Source organism: Artemia franciscana, chromosome 6 (assembly GCF_032884065.1).
Source record: "Artemia franciscana chromosome 6, ASM3288406v1, whole genome shotgun sequence".
Taxonomy (NCBI): Eukaryota; Metazoa; Arthropoda; class Branchiopoda; order Anostraca; family Artemiidae; genus Artemia; species Artemia franciscana.
In genome coordinates, this window is record NC_088868.1 from 20,699,981 (window position 1) to 20,718,232 (window position 18,252).

The following is an 18,252-nucleotide window of genomic DNA, read 5'->3' on the forward strand; positions in this document are numbered from 1 at the left end:
ACATATGACGACCGGGACACAGGGAATATAAATGACGACCGGGACACAACTACAACAGGGACGCCGGGGGCACAGGGGGATATATAAATGACGACGGGGACACAGGGAATGTTCGATTAGCAATCACCATCAACAAAGCTCAAGGGCAATCCTTAGAATCATGAGGTATAACTAAAAAAACTAAAAAAAAGGTAAAAAACTAAAAACTAAAAAAAAAGACCAATTCAAAAACGAATGTATATACAGACCGGGACACAAATGACGACCGGGACACCGGGACACAAGGAATATAAATGACGCCTGGGACACTCAAAGCGAAATCACAGACTGGGACACCGGGACACAAATGACGAGCGGGACACAGGGAATATAAATGACGACCGGGACTCAGGGACAGAACTACAACGGGGACGCCGGGGGGCACAGGGGGATATATAATGACGACGGCAACACAGGGAATGGTCGATTAGCAATCACCATCAACAAAGCTCAAGGGCAATCATTAGAATCATGAAGTATAGATCTGAATACCACCCCAACATTTAGTGATGAAATAATTCAGACGTCATATGCGGACTTATAATGACGTCACTCGACAGACAACTTATTTTTATATATATAGATCACCAACACAATATACAAGCAAAACAAAATGATACACCCATAGAAGAAAGAATCGTTTGGCATGACGTATGGACAGATGAGCGATAGACTTATCTATCAACAAATAAAATGACATTTTATACAATCCCAAAGAGGGCTTATTCCAAATCTGCCTCTCATTCACTTAGACTATCTGTCTTTGGTTTTCCAACAATTAGCCATGGCTTGGCACCTGCAACTACTGAACTTTAATTCAAGCGGATTATCCGGCATTCTTTGTAAAACAATCAGAAATTGAATAAAAACAATTTTTTTCAACTAAAAGTAAGGAGCAACATATAAACTTAAACCAACACAAATTAACGCCAAAGTTTGACTTTTTGTCCCAATTCTTTAAGAACGACTCCTGAAACACAAGGACTGTTTAATTAGAATAAGAAGTTTTTTAAAAGTTCCAGGATACTTCAGCATGAAGAGCGAGGTATTTAAGAGGGAGCAACCCCCTTCATATACAGAATGATTTCTCTTTGCAACCTCATTCATGTACGGAACGATTTCTCTTTGTTTTAAGTTTTAATGTTGCTCCTTACTTTCAGTTGAAAAAACTTGTTATTTTTATTTAACAGATAAAGCATAGGACTGAAGTAAGTAGCCCCTCCAAAATCTTTGCAGCAATATTTTCTTCAAGGCTGAAGATACAAGTCTAATTTGCTTTTTTTTTTTTTTTCTTTTTTTAATCTGTACCCCTGGACCTATTAACAGTTGTTGAGCAACTTTGCATTAAATTCCTGTGAATGTGTCTGGAAAGAAATGTTTTTGTATATATGCACTGTAAGCTTAGTTCCCTGTGAAGTACAGCCAACTTTGATAAGCAGTACCATATAAGAGCAACACTTTATTTAATCACTTATGTTAAAGCAGCCACAAGAAAATGACAAAAATACGCATTAGAATGTAATTGCTGTGCCCCAATAAAAACAATACAGTAGAAAATAAATCAGTGCCTTAAATATTCATACAATTTGCATACTTTTCGCTAATTCGAGAATTTGTCCTTTTACCCAAAAGAAACTCCCAAGTGCATGCCTGACTCTATGTATGCTGGAAATTCTGAATCATTAATCATTGCCAAATTGTTTGTTTCTCTTTTTTCATGGGAGAGGGATATTTTGTTTAAGTGGGAGCTTACAAACAAGGACAATCACTATGTAAGCATGTATAGCAATAAAATCCCAAACATTTTGACATAGTAGTAGTACTGGCATGTCAAAATCCAATGTCAAAAAATGAGGTTGTTGCATTACTTACAGGGAGAGGGACAGTTTAGAGAATAGAGAATACAAGGCTATAATATTTTTTCCAGGAAAGTGTTCTAACCTTCAGGGTGACTGGAACCTTCTCCAGCCCCCCCATAGGATCTGTACATGAATTTTAATACTAACATTTTCATGCTTTTTTTTTCTTTGGGTGATATAAATTAGTTCCCTTTTTTCAAATCAAGAAACGGGACAGGATTAAGAATAAAAATTTTGATAGAAATAGTGTCCTGACAACAAAGAGGTCTCTGAGATACCCTTTGAAACACATAGAATATATTTTCATACTGAAAATTTTCAAAGGTGGGTTTTTATTCAGAACGTGGCCTTAGTTTTACTCTTCCAAAGAGCACTTACTTAAGAATAGGAGTATTTAAGTTTGCTACATTTCATTTTTTGTTGATATCTTGATAAGATTCAAATGTAAACATTTATAGTTTGACTACAGATATGGCTTACTTTTCCTAAAGTAATTACTAGCCCCATTATTATCTGAGTCAGCAAAATGTTCAAGGGAAGTGATTCAAAATTACCACTCCCCCTAAAATTGTGGGAACCTTTTGAAATTTATCTTACTTTTTTTGTGTTTTTCTCACAAAAAAACCTTTCTGGGGGAGACTAAAATTCTGACTGTAGCACAGTAAGTTATTTAATGATTTTCATCCAAAAATCTTGGACAGAAATAAACATACAGGTTATCAGATAGGATTCTATGATTAAAGTAATTTTGGAGTGTGATGCTTACATGTCTTTTTATTTAGCGTGGGAGGGGTAGATCTGTCTAAAAAGATAAAATATCTCCAAAGATAAAATGAATAGGACATAATGTCCATGTAGTTGATAACAAGAAAACAGGATGAAAAAAAAACTGCACTAGCTCATGCTATTAAGATTCTAAAAATTTTGGGATTTCTACTTTTTTGCACAAAGGTTCAAAATTATGTTGGCCATCTCATCCTCTGAGACTTCTCCTAAAAAATTTACAATTACATAGATTATTTGATAACAATATGTGACAAAAATCCTGAAAGAAAAGCAGTGAATTTTGACATCCAAAATAAGCTTCTCGAGTGCTTGAAAGACTGTATGAATCCAGTGTAACCAAACTTGTGTTGTGGTGAAGAATGATGGCTATTGCATCATGTCAATACACATATGCATTCATCTGTGGTTGTCTTACCTTTGCTTCAATTCGTTTTTTGTGTGTTTTTTTATTTGTTTGGTTATCCCTCCTCCATATCACACTGTGGCATTTGGAGGTGATGTGTTTATGTTAAGTTTTTTGTCAATCTATTAAAAAATAAATCACTAAGCTAAACTGCCCATCCTTGTTACCTAACACAGCTGCTGAAATATCTTTTTTTCTCAAAAATCAAAAAGACCACGCAGAGGAGGCACTGGGAAAATGTGGACACAATCAAGTGTGGAATGATAATGCACCAGAAGAGCCAGACTTCCCAAAACATCCAAATATGTTTAAAAAAAATGAGCATAGAAATAAGAACATGCGTAATACCAGAAATAGTTACCGTTCTGAAGATAATTAGATTAATTCAACCTTCATTTTACGAGATAATGTTCTTTACGTCAGTATAAGTATTTTTGGGGGACATCAGAGATCAATTTCTGAAGGTTATATTCCCATAAATCAAAATTAGCAGATAATACAGAAAAAGTATTGCAGTAGTCAAAGAGGGGATAACCACCATAAATGTGACAAGAATAGTGGAAACAATGGTGATCAATTAACTAAATTAAACCTTAAGAAACTGTGGCCGATGACATGGAAAGAAAAGTGCAATGAGTTAATATTCATGTCCAAGACATGGATGAGAATGAGTAGGGTACATGAAAAACCCTTCCTAACCCTTAGTTTACCTCTGGATTTTTTCCTAGAAGTTATATTTACTTTACTCTTCATCTTTCCTATAAAATAAAATGCCTCTAAACTCTGATTTTTCCAAGTGAATGGCTAGGATGAATAGGCTACACTAACGAACTGGAAGTCTTGCTAGCAAAAGTTTTGTCAGCAGACACTCAGGGGCGGATCCAGGATTTTTTAACAGGGTGTGCACAATAGGTTGCTTTGATAAACTTGCAAACAAAGAAATACCAGCAATTTAAAAGGAACCTCAACAATTAGGCGTCATAGATAGGTAGTGGAAATGGTTGCAATTCAATCTAAAATCTGGCAATGGTTAAAGTTCTGATAAATTTGTTGGAATTAAAATGGTACAAAAATACTGAAAAAAAATAGTACGTTATAAAAACTACCCTGCAATGAAAAAATAAAAAGCTGTTAAAGATCTGAAAAAATGATATTTAATATTTTCGGCATAGTTTTTCGCCTTTGCACTTCTGACCACTATAGCGAATGAGTTAAGCTTTGTATTGACAAAAAAAAAGGCCTTGAACCATCTTTTGGGTCATGCATCCTTTGCGACACAGGTCAAACCATTTAGCATGTCACCTAACATTGTGTCATCACTTAGTAATTATGATAGTAATGAAGAATAGGAAATGAAGATTAAGATGCAACTTCTATATTCATAGAAAATGTATTAAACATCAAGTATTAGTTCTTTTAGGGGTAGAACAAAGTGACAGAAACATCTAGAAAAAATTTTAAACAGGGGATTTAAGCACAGATAATAAAGAATTAAATAGTCACTTTCTTTTTAAAAATAACACTTTAATAAACGGTGCAAACTTTGACAAAATATCATAATTTACTAATCAAAATTCCACTTTTCATAACAATGTAGCATATCTTTCCACCTTTTAAAGTTTGGTATATTTTGCATAAATTACAGAATTCATAGCTTTATAAGGCTAAGTCCATTTCTTTATTTCTACTCCTGCCATGTCTATTTCATGCATAGTTAATCTCTACCGAAATATTTCGGTGAATTTTTATAATGACTAGTGCTGTCAGTCTAGAGTCCTGTCAGTTTAGAGCTCTTTGTTAGTACTTCCTCTTCTATTCATCCTAAAATATTCAAATAAAGACGAAAATCGTCAGAAAAATATGAACTCCAATAAAGATGCATGTAGGTATGTGCTTCAAACTAAGTAAATGTGTCAAAATACTTCTTCAAAAATAAATAATTATGTGTTTGTGATTTTTGTATTTGATAGGTACATATTGGTGATTTAAATTCTCAGGGTTTCAGGCTGTGGTAGATTTGTAATTATTTTTTTTAATCTTAAAGTTTCAGATATTCAATATAAATGTTTAAATTCTGACATGTCTGTTGAGCACAAAAATAAAAATTTTAAATATCAGCTCAGATTTAGCCTTAAGTAATTGCATTAAGTAATTTTGATTTATAAACAACCAGTCATGGAAATATGATTGAATGGCATGTATACACGTAAGTATAAAATTCCTCAGCGGTATATATAGCTGTTTGTAAAATTAAATGAACAAATATATGCAACCCCTATACAAAAACATAACTATATGTTGTGACTGGTTGGTATCAAGAAGGTGAAAGATTCTTAAATAATATTGTAGTTGCATTCCATTTCTGTGGTCAACTCAAGTGGAGTGAATATCAACTTTTTTAAGCCTTTCTTTAGTAAACTTTTGAAAAAAAATTGGTGCCATTCCACTGATTCAAACCAAGAAGTCAGAGACCAATCTATACTGGTTAGAAAAAAAAACACACAATTATTTCCCTTTTATAAACAATTTTTCAAAAATCTGTTTTCCTTAAATGACTACTCTGACCTTTGAAAGAGTACTTTAATTCATATACTTATACATAAGTGTAGACTTTTACAAACCTTTATTAAAGCTCAGGTATTTCTAAAGAGTTTGGCCTTTATTTTAATGTTTTAAAATGAACAGAGGAGGTGATATTCCATATTATGCAGAGCTTTAAAATTAGATGAAAATAAGCTTAAAGTGGCCACCATTTGCTCACCAAATTCAAAACTTAAGTTAATGATTTTTGCACTTCTCATATATTTACTTTCTATTATAAAAATCCCCTTAAAAACAACAATGTTGTAAAAACCACCCTGCTTAGCAAAAAAGCAAACTCAAATTTTAAGACAGCAAAAAAAAGGAATGATATCAATTTCTTTGTCTCTGTGCCATACCAAGACTCGAAAACAAGTTTTTGACAGTAAAAAGAAGATTAAATGTTAAAGTTTTTCAGCCTTGTGTAACAGCACAATCCTGAAATATAATTTCAACAGCCTTAAGAGGTTGAGATTTTAAATTTCCCTTGTTGTTATTACGAAATGTAGATTTGTTACCTCCCAGTTGGCTTTTGTTGTAATAGAGAGAAATTTCCTTGATAAATGCTTTTAGGCAGTATACATCATCAGTAAAATCTAACATAGACCGCACAGAGTAACTGAAACTTTGTTTCAAACTTGTTTGTGAAAAGAAACAGTCTTAACAATTAAAAACTTATTAAAAACAACTACTGAAAACCTAATACAAAAAATAACTTTCATCCCAGCCCCACCCATAACAAGCAGTCCCAATCCCAAATCAGCCACTACATTAAGGATGGGCACATGCCCCCTGGATCTGCCACTGCAGACAGTAAATAACTGTATTGCATGTGTGACTAAGTTCTGTGCAAAATAGTGGCCACTTTATACCAAAGCTAAACCTGTTTTTATGTTGGTAAGTAACATTTTTTATTTTGGACAATGGTATAAAACATTTTCAGACAAAGGATAGTTAGACCTTGGCAAGAGCTAAAAATAGCCCTTTGAATATGCAAATATATTGCAGAATGTAAAAGAGCTAAAATACAAAAAGTCATTTCATACCTTTTAAATAATTTCTTTTGTTTGTGAGAAGTTTTATTTCAAGTTCAGGCAATGGAAAATTAATTATTTTATTGCTTGTTTAGTCCAGAGAAATCACCCATTCATGGATTTCAATTTTCAGGAATATGCATGCGTCAAAATATATTTGTCTCAAAAACCCTTTACAGAATTTTCACATTGTGGGTTTTTTCTCTATTTTAGACTAATTTAAATTATTTATCAAGTAAGGTGATCTTTTCCTTACTTGATCTTTTCACCATCTTTTACTCTATCTTGATCTTTTACTCTATCTTTTCACCAGCAATATCTGATCAGCAGGCTAATAATCAAGAGAATGCTAACTTTCCTTAGTGTAATGCAAAGTTTTCAACAGTTTTTTTTTGGGTAGGAAGGGGTTAATGGAAGGTGGTTCACTGATCACATACACTTTGCATGATTGTCTTTTCATAAAAATACAATGGCAATATATTTTATACAGAAATTGTGAATTTTGAATATCACTAGTATGTGCAAGCTTACATACTTTTCGATGCTTGGAAATTGTAAAGCAAACCATCTTTATTCAAAGTCAAAACCATGTATTTACATGCTGGTAGCTAGTACCTAGCTTTGCTGCTAAATTAAAAAGTTGCTGAACTTCTTAAGTTCAGGATTGAAAATAATACCACACTGGTGAAAATTAAACTATGTCTTTTGACAACATAAAAAATTGTATGCTCTCTTCTCTGTCTTTATTGTTGACATATTTGATTAATCAAATGTGACATTCAGAAAATATTAACAGACAAGGGGTACCCATTAGTATATTTAGAATCAATTCTAAGTCAGGGCCCACTAGAGGGGGAAGGAGTGGAGATATTTGCTTCAAAATACCTTCCCAAGACACACTTTAGCCTGTAGATTCATCCCTGAAAGTTTCATTTTCCTAACCTAAAGCCTTTCTGAGATAGCAAGAAGTCAATTAACTAGAAATTTACCAAAACTCCTTTAAAACATTCAAAAATTCTTACTTATGTTGTTCCTAAATGTAGTTTGCTTCCCTTTAAACCCAAACCTCCCCCCAATCAACACATTTATGAAGAGCTTTAAAAGGAAATGTCCATGATAGCCTAAATAGTGCACAGTGGAATATAGCCTAGGCTAACCTGACAAGATGAGCCACAACCTTCCCTAGCTTCTAACACTTGCACTACAAATTTAAAAATTGGTGAAGCCAACTTTTCTTACTTTTTTTACACAAATAAAAAATTAACCAAAATTACATAGAAAATAACCCAAACACCAATTTTAATACAGGCACAGCCCACCAAAACTGCTTCAATTCAAAATGAAGGCCAGAGGCCACTAAAAAGAAATAAAAGATGGATACAAAGCTTATCCCAGCTCTACTGGGAAGATAGTACATCTCCGTATTAGTGAAAACACAATGACAAAATTAGACCTACTTTACATTTGAAGGTTAAAATTCGGCTTGTGTTGCTGATTTAAAACTTTTGCGAGTAGACACTGCTTGTGACTGGACAGATGGCAGTATCTTTCAGGTGATCAATATCTATTCCACAAAACCCATTTTGGCACTTGAGATCTTCTTTTCAAAAAGAAGAAAATCTTGATGTAACTTATTTTAAATTAAATATGGGCTTAATATTCTCGACTAAATACCGATAAGTTTAAACGGAAAAAAAATGTTTGGGCATAACATATACTATTGTCTATTATAGAAGCACACAGCTAATATAAAATAAGAGAATTAAATTAAAGAGGTTGTTCATGCTTAACAAGAATTCCCCAAAAAATAAATTTTCGAAAAAAAATGCCTGTTCAATTTTTGCTATAATTTTACCAAATATGTTCAATTTGTTCGTAACATTTATGGTCTCTTCTGAAAAAGTACCGAGTAAATGAGAATTACTGTAATAGCTATTTTGTTTTTCTTGTACTCTCATCTCTCTTTTCTTTTCAGTTGTTCTCTAGGTCACGGTTACATACCACTCATATAATCAGGAGATTTGTTATGTCGGCAATTGGGACTTAAAATAGGGAAAAAAGAACAAGCTAATAAAATGAAACTGTATTTATGTTGGCTAAGTAGCTTCAAGTGGTGCAGCAGACTTTGGTCGATTTTGCCAAAAAAGAGTTGAGGCACCATAGCTTTAGTTTTGTTTCTTCACAATTGACTAGAAACTATAGTTGCCAAGCTTTTCAAATGATAGTTTCCATTAGAGTGGCACCGTTTCTGCATAAAATCAAATTTATTTATTTGTCGACACACATCGATGTTGTCGCTTTCAAAAGTGAACCAATTATAGAAGCTAGTGATATGCCAGACAGTTGAACACATTTTAATTGCTCTTGATCATTTCATGCATCAAAGAGGACCTATAGGATCATTCTTTAAGGAACAAAAGTAAAAATCTTTTAGCGAGTATTCTTCGGGTGGTTTCTCAAGTGGTGGACTGAATACCAGTCACACACTTTGAGGTGCAATCCTATAATAAAAATTGGAGGTTATAAGAGGATGTAATTAAAGACTTTAAAGAATTATTTAATTTCAGATCAAAGCACTTTCATGTACAGGCCTTTTCCCCAGGGATGATGGTATCAAAATATTAGCCGAAGAAGATCGAAGACCAAATGTAGTGGAGGGCAACTATCCTCCCTCTCATATCCTTTTTTCCTCAAATTCACTAGATCAAATTCTGAGATAGTCATTTTGTTCAGCATAGTCGAAAGATCCAATAAATATGCCTTTATGGGTAACGTAAACCCACAGCCCTTCGGGAGAGGACTGCAAATTATGAAATTTTTCCATTTTTTAATCACATTATTTGTTGTGCGGAATCTTGCGGAAGGGGGTGCTTTTTACGGGGATGAAATTTCAATAAAGGAGTTTCCCGTGAGGGGAGATAGTTTTTCATGGAGGCTGAACAAAATTTACCGGAAGTTTTTAGAAACGAAAAGAAATTAAATAAAATATGCATGTTTTTTCAACTGATTTAAGGAGCAACACCAAAACTCAAAACAAACAAAAACTAAGCCGTATGTGAAGGGGTCCCTCTCCCATCTCAAGACCTTACGCTCTACGCCTAAGTTTGACTTTCTGTCCCAATTCTTTAAGAACGGCTCCCGAAACACAAGGGCTGTTTCATTAGGATAGGAAGCTTTTTTAAAAGTGCATAAAACTTTAGCGTAAAGAGCAAGGTATTGAGGAGGGGGGCAACCTCTTCATTTATGGATTGATTTCTATTTGTTTTGAGTTTAAAGTTGCTTCTCATCTTCAGTTAAAAAAAGACCTTTTTATTTATTTATCTGAAGAATGGTAACCTATCTGTCTTAGTTCGAAATTGAATTTTCTTGCTGCAGGAGTAGTGAGGAGGTTCCAGTATCTCTTCAAATCCTGATCCCGACACTTTTGTAAAACTTTTTCAAGACACAGGTGCATGTTACGTAATAGGGTATATTTCTAAGAGATGCAGGTGTCTGTTACGTAATAGGAAGGATTTACTTTGGCTGTTATGTAACAGAGAGGGTTTACTTTGGCTGTTATGTAATAGGGGGGTTTACATTGGCTGTTATGCAATAGGGAGGGTTTCATTTGGTTGTTACGTAACAGGGTTTGAGGTGTTACATAATAAGGTTTGTCAGAGTCCACTAGTCAAGCAGGGAAGTTTTTAAGACATTTTTCTTCAAGACGTTTCTTCAAGACGTTTCAAGACATCCCAAGATGTTTTTAAGACATTTCTCTTCAAGACGTTTCAAAACGTCCCAAGACGTTTTGAAGACATTTCTCTTCAAGACATCCCAAGATGTTTTCTAAAACGCTTTACTTCAAGACTTTTTTTCAAAACATTTCAAGACACTCCAAGCCGTTTTCTGAGACATTTTTCTTCAAGACGTTTTTCAAGGCGTCAAAACAGGATTTTCATTAAAACCTTAAATTTACCTCTAATATCACCCCCCCCCCTCTAAAAATGGTTGCTAGGACTCACATCTTTCTTTAATTCATGGTCCTTTTTGTTATATTTTATCCTATGTCGTATTTTTCATAATTTTTTTTTCGTTGTTGAGTTTTAACTGCTTTTTTGTGTTTTAATAATGCATTGTAAATTTACTTTTATTAATAAAATTTGTATGTACAAAAGTTTCTATCCTTTAGATTTATTGATCCAGGATAAAATTTTAATTTATTACACTAATGCAATTAAGCATCTTGTAGCCTATGCACATAGGTATGCTCACTCGAGAATGCCCTTAATATAAGTGTAAAATTCTGTAAAATAAAGAGGAAAAGACAAATTTGGATCATGTATGAAGGTTTAGCATATTCTAGTCATAATGGTACTCTCACTTTCATTTCATCTCTGATAGCAATATTATCTGATAACACTCTCTAAAGAATTACTTAACATGAGCGTGCGTACCAAGTGTAAGCAATTTCTAGCAATCGATTTTCCCCTCTGCATCTGAATAATTGCAGTCATAGGAAACACGTAATCAATAGCTTAATCACTCTAGCAAGAAGGACAGGGATTTCTCCATGGGTCGAATAGGATATTTCGCAGAATCTATTTCCTGAATAGAAATAATAGGAACAAATTGCTGGTCCAGCTGTCTAGGGCTTCATTCCATTGTATGGAAATGCCCTTTCGAATGCTAATGGGTATAAAAAAGTCTTTAGAACATAAAGGTTCCCTGAGAAAAACGCATTGAAAAAAATGAAATCTCTTAAAGTATTATGCAACAACCCATGTGTTCACCGTCATTACCTAACACCCATGTGCGTGTCCTCCTTAGTTATAAGTGGGGGATCCCCCACGGGAGCCTGAAGAAACAAGTCACGTGTGAATGCGTCATCCTTAAATTAGAAAAGATTCCCACTATTACATAAGATGTAAAGAGATCATGAAGAAAAACGCCTTGAAGAAAAAATAGCTAAGAAAATATCTTGGGATGTCTTGAAACGTCTTGAAGAAAAATGTCTTAGAAAACGTCTTGGGATGTCATGAAAAACGTTTTGAAGAAAAACGTCTTGGAATGTCTTGAAACGTCTTGAAGAGAAATGTCTTAAAAACGTCTTGTTTAAAAAACGTCCTGAAGAACAATGTCTTAAAAACTTCCCTCCTTGACTAGTGGACTAACAAATTCTATTACTTAACACCCCAAACCCCATTACGTAACAACCAAATGAAACACTCCCTATCACGTAACAGCCAAAGTAAACATTCCCTATTACGTAACAGACACCTGCATTTCTTAGAAAACATTCCCTATTACGTAATATGCACCTACGTCTTGAAGAATTTCAAAAAAATTGTCGGGATCGGGACTCGAAGGGCAAGGACCCCTCTCAAAACTGGAGCCCCCTCACTACTTGTAGGCCAAAAAAGTAAAAAAAAAATATTACTATTATGAAAGGAGCAAATGGTAGGCTCCAATTTCTTGGCATTGCGAGAACAATGAAAGTTAACGAAGCACATGTGAATAACATTTCTCTGCCATAGTCCCAAGTGTAGCAAATTAAACGACAAATTCAAACCGAGTTACAAATAGAAATTGCAACGAAGCTTTCTACACAAAACCAGGATCATGGCTAGGAGAAATAGACACTTGGCAAAGCAAATCATTAGAGTCCAAGACAAATCAGGCTCCGGCTCAAGGACAAGCTAAAATCCCCTTTTCAGCCCCAGGCAAGAACTATTCGTCGCGTTCCAAAATGTAACGGCATGTTCATCAATTGTGTCCGAAATCTACACTTATCGTAAAATCTGCAGAAGTTAAACCCTGAACACTTTCTCAATAAACCAGAATACCCCCACATATCCAGAATAATTTTATAAATGACAATTTTTCCATTCACTGAAAAAAAAATCAATTTAAATTCTGTTAAATTAAATTTGTCCATGTAATATCAAGTTCAGGGTTAAACACGAGTCCGACTACCACCACGTAGCCGCCCATATTTACAGCAAAGTATAGACTTTCTACAATAATGCTTCGAGAGGTTGGCTCCTTTAAGTGTTAAAAAAAAGAATAAATCTACTTGTGTATTACCCAGTACACACTAGAGAATTTGGACCTGCAAGATCACACAATAATAGGTTTATAGCTGTCTGAATGCTGAGACAATTAGCTTAGGCTCAGTTGAAATATACGTTGTAGTTATATATTTATTAAATATTAAATATATAAAGATGGTATTTTGGTTGTGTTACGTTATGTTAGATTCGGTATTTAATATAATGCGTCCCTTCCATAATCCTTTGCTGTAATTCCCATTATTTTGTTACTAAAGTGTTATATTTTCATCATATTTTGATATATTTCATTATGATTAACCGGACTTCACTTCTCGAGTGTGTACTGGCTAATTCACAAGTACCAAATAAAATTATGGGTATAGGCCTAGGACCCTAGCTATAAACAAGGAAACATGTTAAGAAAATAATTGTTATTTCATAATACGCAGAATAATCCCAGTTAATGCATTTTGCAGGGGGAGAACCTTTATCTTCACTTCTTTCACTGCTGTACAATTTAAAAAAAAAAAAAATCTGAAAAATAAACATGGATTTGACCGCACTTTTCCGTTTTTGATATTCTATATATATACACGATTAAACACCGTCAGTTTCATCTAATTATTTCTCACAAAACTTGTCAATAGACAAATAGTGATAAATTAGGTTAGGGGTCGTTTGTTTATAAACACTTTTCAAGGCTTAGAGAATAGACACAAATATTTAGAAATGTGACAGAAAAACTGGAAATATAAGGAAAGAAGTGAAGATAAAAGTTTTTCCCCTGCAAAATGAACTAAGGATTATTTTGCATATTATGAAGTAAGAATTGTTTTCTTAACATGTTTTCTTGTGTATAGCCGAGGTCCTAGGCTTATGCCAAATTCTGATAAAAAAAAGGGAATCAAGCCCTACTCTTTGCACTTAGATGCAGCTATTAATACCATTGCTTTGGTAGCCTATTTCCAAAGTAATATTTCCTGTTAAACATTCATTTTCATAATAAGAGGCGAGTTATTACCCTGTAGCCTCCCATTTGGTTGGCTTAATACAAATATATTCTTTCAAACGAAGGAAGGTCAGAGGTTAAGTGCCCCTCTGCCGTCATTTTTAATCACTCTATACTCTTAGAAAGCTAGAAATGTTGACTTAAAATTCGCTTTTTGAGATCTTGGCTACCCTCTCCCCTTATCCTAGGCTTATGCCAAATTCTGATAAAAAAAAAGGGAATCAAGCCCTACTCTTTGCACTTAGATGCAGCTATTAATACCATTGTTTTGGTAGCCTATTTCCAAAGTAATATTTCCTGTTAAACATTCATTTTCATAATAAGAGGCGAGTTATTACCCTGTAGCCTCCCATTTGGTTGGCTTAATACAAATATATTCTTTCAAACGAAGGAAGGTCAGAGGTTAAGTGCCCCTCTGCCGTCATTTTTAATCACTCTATACTCTTAGAAAGCTAGAAATGTTGACTTAAAATTCGCTTTTTGAGATCTTGGCTACCCTCTCCCCTTAAAAAATTTACTGACCTTCATCAATGGCTAAAGCTTACCAATCCGATCCTCTATGAGTGTTAATTTAATTGGATATTTGAATTACATAATAATGGTAGTCTGTCTATTTATGGCATATACGGGAAAGTAAGGAAAACATGGCGTTGGACTTAAAGCCCCTATCACTACCGGTGGTGCTGATCTCCGCTTCACAACCCTTAAACCAGGAAATCCAATGGGGGATTGGGGGCCAGCCATCCTGTGGTTTGCACACCCTTCCCTACATTTCTCCCTACTTGTCACCGAAATTTGACATCTGATCTGAGATTGGAAGTCAATATAGATCAATTTTGATAGGCTAATTCTAAGCCAATTGGCTATTTCTTAATGTTTTCCCAATAGCGTTTTGGTTTTCATAGATATCAGAAAAGCTAAGGGGGCAGATGCTAGTACGAACACTTATCCATTGGAAAACAACACATATAACCTTTTTCCAAGTTGTCTAGGCTTCTTCTAGGCCCAGGCCTTCGTACTATTAGCCCTACACCTGTCGTGGGGGCAATTTCAGTGCGCTATGTAGGAAATCATGACGGTCTGTGGAAACTAGGCTAGCTTTAAAAAAGGAAGAACTTGTAGCTTTCGATTCCTCGCTCAACACTTTCCAAATAAAAAACATCGCATCCGTCGCATTTGCGTCTCTGTCCCCTCCTAATACTTGAATATAGCCCTGGGTTATAAATGGAGTCAGGGGCGTGGCTCCAACATTTTTATTGGAGGGGGGAGAGGGGTCTCCATCCAGAGGGTCAAGGGGCATGGGTTATAAATATATATTTTTTTCGGTACTTGTGTATTCTACCGCCAACACTCAAGAAGTAAAGTTAGGTTATGAATCCTAATGAAAAATAGCCTACCAAAACTTGATGAAAATATACAACTTTAGAAATAAATTTGGGCTATGTATTTGCATATTAGGGAGGTGGGGGTAACTTAACCGAACCACCCTAATGTGCAAATATATAGCCAGAATTATATAATCCCAATGTAAACTGCCACACGCTACATGTTTTCCACTGGGCGTAAGCTAATTGTTTCTTAATAGCCAACAGACAGAAAAAGCCGGTTTGTTCTCGAGTTTTACAGTGTAAACTTGAGTGTTGGCGGTATAATAGATAAGTACGATTTTCTCCAAATTATTGGGTTCCTCCTAAGCGACACCACTGAGTAAAGTTTGCCATGTTTTCTGAAATTAGTATTATTAGGCATTTTTAACCTACTTGATGAAAAATAGACCCAAGAAACAATGTAAAACTTTCCTTAGTTTTATAAGCTGACACACCTAATGATTTTTTTTTTGTTTTAGTAGGAGAAGGAACAAACAGAAATGTCTTTTGGAAAAATAACAATGAACTTAACCTCTTTGAAATATCTGCAAGTACAAACTGCGAAATCTATATCGTTTACTTACGTAACAATGTACAACCTATTTTGTTCAACTATTTAAAGAAACTTTTGCTTGCGATTTTCCAACTTCAACTAAGTCCTTAACTTTAAAAGAATCAAAGACAACTCACAATTATCTAACACAGTCAACTTTTCTTAATCAATTTTCCCTGACACCTGATTTCAATGTATACGTCAAGCGCAAAAAAATACTAAATCCTAAGGCTAGCTCGGTTTCTGAATGAGAGAAAATTAAACTCCGGGCCATGATGTAACCTTGATACGAAACATGCGCAAGAAGCTAATTGCAAATCCGTAAAAGAGTTTCCTTTTTTTAAGCATTTCGATGTATATTGCTTACTAGCTTACCTTATTCTTCGTCTTACCGATACGCAATGTGCTTTGTAAGACAGAAAATCTAGTTGAATATAGGTTTCTGTATCTGGTCAATGTTAGCCTACATGTAGAGATTTTACTAGGGCGAAATGTTTCCCACAACTAGTACCATTTCACTACTCCACTCCCTTTTGCGGAGATTTGATTTGCCAAACAAGTGGGTCCAAATCCCCCGCCGCCCCGAAAATTACGGTAACGCTGTGTCACTTTCCTGTTGGAAGGAGACGCAGCTTGAGACCTTTTTTTTTAAGAAATGGTTTGACTTGAACGTTGAACAAAAAAAAAAAAGAAAAAAAAGTTCTACCCACCTGCCAAAGAAATGTGGAATCTTCAGACTTTTGTGGCTCTATACAAAGTACAGAAAATGACTATTTTACTTATGTTTTAACAAGCCTATTGTTGGTGTTTGGGTACTTACGTATTATAAGGAAATATAATTATTAGTTGGTTTATTTGTACTAGTTTTACTGATACTGTTGGATAGATGGTGAAACAATAATTTTGTTCGTTTTAAGTTTCAACTTCTCTCTTTACTTCCCTAAAAAAATTTGTTTATTTATTTTAAATTAATCTTTGCCCGTTTTTAATTTGAATTTAATGTAAAAGCGAACACTACAATGATCTTTTTATTTTTTGGGTGTGGGGTGGGGGACAGCCCCCATCATATAGGGATAATTTCTGTTTGTTTTAAGTTGTAATGCCGCTCCTTAGTTTCAGTTGAAAAAAAAAACTTTTTTGGTTATTTAGTTTCTGATTGTTTTTCAAATAGCGCCAAGAAATCCATGCGACAGAAAATGGTGTACACGATTCTTGAACTTGGTCAACCTTGACAGTTAGGGAAGAGTAACTATTTTTCTAAAGATATTTTTGAGGTTTTCAAAACCTAAAGAAAATGTTGGTATGTATAACTTATTTTACTAAACATCTTCCCCTCCCCCTCATAAACACCAAAATACTTCAGATATACATGTTTGGAATAGCAACAAACAAAAGGAAGTTGGAAAGTAACCTGACAAATAGAAAAATATCACAGAAAAAAAAAATGTAAATAGGTTTTTAGTGCTATGATTTCTTTATATACAGTATAAATAGTTTTATTATGTCTACTAAATAGTATAAAAAGTAAATAATATGAACAAATAAATATAATGATAAGTAATTCTTCTTTGAAGATAGAACTTTGAGTGCTTCCATAGCCACATGCCTGCACTCCTCCAGCCCCTAAATGGCAAGGAGTTGAGGTCTGGGGCGCATTTGGTTCCGGAAATAGTGTATGGAACATTTCACATTTCACCAAAAAAAAAATCGCAAAAATAGAAAATTAGCAGAAAAATAATCAAAACCATAGTCGAAAAAATACCTGACTAACGATTTGTACCCTTGCCATTCTGATTCTAAGTTTAACGCGCTAGTAACTGAAATTCGGCGGCTGATGATCGGATTATAGTCTATTGGTTTTATAGGATCATAATTGTGTAACGGTACTCATGTATTATACCGCCAACACTCAAGTTCTTCATCCACTGACGCACTGCAAAATCGATTTTTTTCAATATCTTCTTTGAGCTTAGCGTGTTTTCATTTTGATATGACGCCATTTTCAAGGGTTTTCAGGTTTTTTCGAAATCACCATAAATTTCTTTTCGTAAAAACTTTATTTTAATACAAACCTAAATAATAGTTGCTATTCTTGAATCGGTGTCAGATGACAATCTGTTTCACTAGGCAGTTTTTTTCTAAACGTATTTTGTAATTTTTGGTTACTATGGGCTGTTGTCCGCTCTTTACTAGATTGCAGCTACCACTGCAACCATGACATCGACCACGCTCAAGAAGTGAAGTTAGGTTAATCATACTGAAATATACCAAATGATGATGAAAATATAATTCTTTAGAAACAAATTACGGAAACTGACACAGAAAATAATGGAAAGCAGGTCGCCCAGAACGCATTATATTAAATACTTAACCTCAGTAGCAAACTAGCTTTCTTTGAGTGAGAACTGGATTTTCGTAATGGATATTGGACTATTAATAAACCTGTGAGGCAAGTTTTTCTTTACTGGGCATTCGAACTGGTTTGATTGCCTTGCCCTAACGCAACGGGGCTATGATATGTTGAAGATTTCTATGAGTATACTTATAAATTTAACGGGCATGAAATGGTGTAAGTGGATATCCTTAAAGGGGG

General features: G+C 34.4%; 1 protein-coding gene across 5 annotated transcripts in view; it reads right to left on the reverse strand.

The window, feature by feature from the left end:
* Positions 1–18,252, reverse strand: part of LOC136028172 (ileal sodium/bile acid cotransporter-like) — a 74,097-nt gene that overhangs the window by 49,389 nt on the left and 6,456 nt on the right. Inside the window, exon 1 of one of the 5 annotated variants that reach the window (XM_065705864.1) lies at positions 15,797–15,899. The exons of 2 other annotated variants lie outside the window; for them this stretch is intronic. The gene's annotated coding sequence lies outside the window, so the exon portion shown is untranslated. Of the gene's footprint in view, positions 1–8,158; positions 8,243–15,690; positions 15,900–18,252 lie in introns of those variants that run through there. 2 more of the 5 variants (XM_065705866.1, XM_065705865.1) reach the window with 2 other exon arrangements.